The sequence below is a fragment of the Andrographis paniculata genome, unplaced genomic scaffold (assembly GCF_009805555.1).
Source record: "Andrographis paniculata isolate CXL003 unplaced genomic scaffold, ASM980555v1 Contig57END, whole genome shotgun sequence".
Taxonomy (NCBI): Eukaryota; Viridiplantae; Streptophyta; class Magnoliopsida; order Lamiales; family Acanthaceae; genus Andrographis; species Andrographis paniculata.
Window position 1 is genome coordinate 4,335,399 of NW_026137592.1, and position 5,492 is coordinate 4,340,890.

The following is a 5,492-nucleotide window of genomic DNA, read 5'->3' on the forward strand; positions in this document are numbered from 1 at the left end:
CTTGGAGTTCGATTAATTAGATATCCGGCTGTCAAAATACAATCACCCCAAAAATCAATCAAAAGATTAGATTGAAATTGAACTGCACAAGCTACATTGAGTATATGACGATGTTTACGCTATACCCTGTGTAATACCCCGATTTTGGAGTGTATAAAATAATATTATTATAGCAAAGAAATTTTTTTGTAATATTTTGGGATAAAAAAATTAATATTCTGGAATAAATTTTATTCCTATTTTATATATTGATTATGATTGAAAAGACTGTTAAACGGATAAATATCGATAAATATAAATATAAAATATAAAATATATAATAATATAATAATAATAATAAAGGTAATGATGATGAAGATAATATTTATAATAATAATAATAATAACAATGATAAGGATGGATGATGACGAAGATATAATAATAATAATAATAATAATAATAATAATAATAATAATGTTAATAATAATAATATAATTATATATATAATAAACCAAACCCACCTGTGAAGGAAGGCCGAAGCAGAAGAACGCGAAGGAGAAAGAAGAGAAAGAAGAAAATAAGAAAGAAAAAGATTTAGCCGTCCGATTTCGATTTCGACTTCGGTATTGTATTATTTGTTATACGTAGAATTTAATTATGGATTTTAATATGAATTTTGATATTGGGAATATTAAATTAGAAATTCTTAAAAAATTCATAACCGGCTATTTGGCTATTTAATCGACTAAGTTCTTTAGCTAATAGCCTATTCGTAGTCCTAATATTATATTCTGAGAATTTCGTATCGATCCGAACCGAATCGAAAACGGCAGTGTACTGCACCTGCCTGTTTATTCATATCTTTAAGTATTTTTATTTAATAATCGAGCGATATAAATATTATGAGGTATAAGAGTTTTATAGCCGTAGTCTACTAAATATAAAAGTTTGAAACCCAACGAGCTAACTATAGAAATTAGCTTTTGAATAAGCAGGTAGTTCATATGTATAAGCATATAGCTCAGCTGATTTAAGTAAATAATGGGGCAGGTGTACGTTGGAAGAGATTTGGGTGAAATTGCGAAAGCTAGGAAGTGTCGATAAGAGGTAAGCAGTAGGGAATTAAATCGAATTTAAGAAATTAGGTATGCATGTTGCATGAGATTCTGATTAATATGTTAACATGATATTATGTGAATCATTTTGTCAGTGCATGTATATATTTATATATATGTGTGCTTTTGCATGTGAGAGACTTCACGGTTTATGATATTTGATATACGTATTTGATTGCATTGGTGAATTTATGAAAAGGAGGATAGGTGAGCTGTCTCACCAGCCCTTTTCGGTAAATTCACTTATTTGGCATGTTGCACACATATTGCACGGTTTATCGGATATATTTTATGGATCTATCGTTTAGTCACCGTGTGCGGTAGTGCTAGGCGAGGGCATCATCTGGGGTTAGGATATTCGACCCCGATGTATCGTAACACTTTGACGATAGTGGACGATAGTAGTCGGACAACTGGGTGACTTAGTCGCACGGTCATTCAGGGATTAGACCCATTGTAGTTAAGACGTATTTGGTCTAATCATTCGTGTTAGGTGTTGTTCCACTAATTGGACTGATCACTGGTGAGGTTTACCGGTAGTTTAGGATCATATGCCAAACTCCAAACGTGATCCCGTTAGGGCGCGCGAGGAGGAGTAGAGTTTCCGGGTTTCCCTTGGGTGATTCCAGGTTGCACGGATTCTACTACATTACACGGGATAGGGCTACTCAGTGGGGGTCCTATCTTCGCTATCACAGACTATGGGGCGTCTTGTGGTTAATGGCGACAACGTTCAGCTATCCATGTATTGATTGTGGGAGACGTATGGTGGGTATATGGAAGTGACCGGATGACCGTTATATTATTATGGGTTTATCAGGTCCTTCCTTGAGCCGAGGATTTTCCGGCTATTTATTGATGATGATCTAGTGAGCTTGTTATTACGGGGCCAAGGGTATTCCGGTTGCTCACTTAGACAGATATAGTAAGCCTATGATTATGGAGCCGAGGTTATTCCGGCTGCTCACTTTGGCGGATATATGTGGGTGTGCATTGTTGTCGATTTTGATATCTGTATTGCCACTACTGGCATGACATGACACGTATTTTATGATTAACAGGAATTAAACTTTATTTTAAAAATGTATGAAATGACATATTTCACGTTAGTTCTTAAAATAGATTTAATTCTAGACTGCTTTTAAGAAAATATTTGTTTCAGGTATGCATGGCACATCCGAGACAGGGGACGTCTTGGGATATAGAAAGACGGGCTGAGTGAGTAAACCGTATATTGTATTATATGTAAATTTTTAACCGGAATAACCTCTTGTTAAGGGGTGTGTTTTGTAAATATTTATAAATCAGATTCTTTTATATAATAATGTGCTTTTATGATAATTTTAGCCTTAACACTGTATTGTGGGGTCCGAAGTAGGAGGTGACGACCTCATGATGTAGTGTGGCGGTAGCATTTCCAGTCTGAGCCAACTAGGGGTGTTACACCCTGCCATTCTGTTGAGGTGTATTTACGCATGAGGTTTGATGAATGATTCCATTCTCAGCAAAAAAAATGTTTCAAACAGACAAATTCAGTACCGTTATCTGACCTCACAATTCGCACGTCTTTAGAAAATTGCCGCTTCACCATAACTATAAAATTCTTCAAAATACGGCTCACTTCAGATTTATTTGCCATTAAAAATACCAAACACATCGTGAAAAATCATCAACGACTATCAAGAAATAAGAACAACCAGTAGAGGATTTAGTTCTATACAGACCCCAGACATCACAATGAATTAACTCAAAAATCTAAGAGGCATTATTATCACTGTCGGGAAAAGTTTCCCTTGTCTGTTTGTCTTGCATATACACATCACAAATATCATTTGATTTATCAAAACTACCAACACTAGGCAATAAATCTAAAATTTTTGGCGATGGATGGCCAAGACGTTGATGCCAAACTTCAAATGACATTTTACTATCAACCTTGCAAGCTTTTATTTCTGCCCTAGAGTCCAAATAATATAGTCCTTCAATTCTCTTTCCCAAACATCCAATCTCCATCCTCGTATTGGGGTCCTGCATTACCCACGCAGTGTTCGTAAACAACACATCACAATTCTTCTCGTCGACCAATTGTGAAACCGATAATAAGCTATTATTCAAGTCAGGCACATGTAACACTTTATTCAACATCAAATTTTGTCCAAGCATAACTTGTCCTTCATGTTCCACATTTGATTTATCTCAATTCGCCATAGTCACATAACAGTCAACAACATTTTTCAACAAATTCAAGCATTCCATAATTCCAATCATATGTCTACTCATTCCCGAGTCAATAATCCAGGATTGAGAGGATTTACCTGTCAATTTATCCGAGGCAGATGAAGGCTTGTAGTCCTTCAGAAAATTCACAAAGGCCTGCAATTGTTCTTGACTAAGTCCAGATGGAAAAATGTGTTCTCCTCCTTAGACTGTGTTTGCCCGTCCTATCCCAGTGCCGGACATACCTCCACGGCCACAAGCATTCACTGAAGTGCCAAGCCCTCTACCTGCAGATCTACCTCATCGGCGATCTAACCCTGGGTTTCTTTGCCTCTAACGTTTGACATACCAATCTGGGTAGCCGTTAAGTTGAAAGCAATCATTAATCTCATGTCTCATCTTGGAACAATGAGTGCAAAGTAAATTATGGTTCCTTTCCCTATTGTCTGTGCTGAGTCTTCGACCAGTTGCACCAGTCAATTGAGCAACCAAGGCCATTTGTTCTCCACCTCCTTCTCGGATTTTAAAATTGTTCTTCACCCTCTCTTCTTAACAAACCTTGGCATATGCTCGCCCGAAAGATGCAATGGTTCCCACGAGAGAATGTTCGAGTGAACTATTTCGAAAGCCTCATCCAATCCAGCCATAAATTGTTGCAGCTTCTCTTCCTTTCGTTTCTAGTCAAATCTCTTCTCCAAATCACATGTGCATACTCCGCAAGTGTATCCACCACAACTGCATCTTGGAATTTGATCATAATCTGCAAGTTCATCCCATAGCTTTTTCAATTGGCTAAAATAACTCACTACGGGTGTTTCACGTTGTCGAAGTTCCATCAAAGCCGCCTTAATTTGTTGTACACGCACCGTTATTTCATATAAACCGTTCAGACAATTCATCTCATAGCTTCTTTGCCGTCTTCGGCAAGGTCACGGTCGAGCGAAGCGTCGGCTGAATCGTATTCAAGATCCATACGATAAGCATCAAATTCACCGGTTCCCATTCATCCAAGTCTCTGGAATTCTTTCCTTCTGCAGGTTTGGTTATGGTTCCATCGATGAACCCTAACTTCTTCTTGGCCTTAAGAGCGTTTTGGATCGCATGTGCCTATTCATCGAAATTATTCTCTTTCAATTGCACGTGAGTGATTAACAATCCTGGATTGTCATTGTTCGACAGATAATACGCAGGACTCAATTTCTCATTCGTCATATGGCTCTAATACCATAAAGAATTTCAAATTCGGGAAAAAAAACTCTATATTTGTATTCCATTTTTTTTCTCTGTCGATTTTCATTGTATGATACAATACATATATCAAGCCAAGACTTCAAGACCAAGATTCACATAATCCAATATCTTCACTAACTAAAATACTAATCTCCTACTTAAAATAAATACTATCCAAAAATATAAAATAAATTACCAAAGTAAAAGATAATATCTATGTATATATATATATTGGCCGAATATAAAACGATACTACATACGAACATTTCTTTTTGCTTCCTTGGACTATGTATTCATCTTGGGCTAGAACGTCTCCTTGATTTTTTTCGAGATTTTTCTAAAATCTTGCGAATGCTTTGATATATCATGGCAATATGAGATTTGGCCAGAAAATAAATCAGATCATAAACAAACATGAGGCAACCCACCCACAAAATGGGCAATAAATTATATATTATGTATGTAGGTAGATATATATATATGTCTTTGAAAATAAAGTACGCGCAGTATACTTTTGAGAAATGAAGCAAAATATATGTATTGTTATATAATAAATATAATATGATGTATAAGTATATAGGTAAATGTTAAATATATATATGTTTGATTGTGCATGTATGTATGTATGTATGTATTATAATAATCAAAGCATTAAATGAGCACACAAAAAAAGAATTAAAGTGGTAGACTTTGAAAATGATAGTTGTGTAATTTTTGTGTGTTCCAGTTACACATATATATAGATATTCATGTCCAATAAAAAAACATCCACATCTCAACCTACATAACGTTTACGAATTCAATGTGTGCATTACTACAAGTAGTTACGTGTTGTATATGTATATAACACTCCCCTTTGGATGTTTTTGTAAAAAAAATGTGCCTCGCTAAAACCTTACTATGAAAAAACCCTGTGGGAAAATATCATAGTGAAGGAAAAAGAGTACATCA

General features: G+C 35.6%; 1 long non-coding RNA gene across 1 annotated transcript; it reads left to right on the plus strand.

Annotated features, from left to right (window-relative positions):
* The first annotated feature begins 513 nt into the window (after window positions 1–513).
* LOC127257481 (uncharacterized) lies at window positions 514–2,418 on the plus strand. Its single transcript, XR_007839987.1, has 3 exons — window positions 514–602; window positions 1,030–1,086; window positions 2,257–2,418. It is a non-coding gene; the product is annotated as an uncharacterized LOC127257481 (long non-coding RNA).
* The last annotated feature ends 3,074 nt before the right edge of the window (window positions 2,419–5,492 follow it).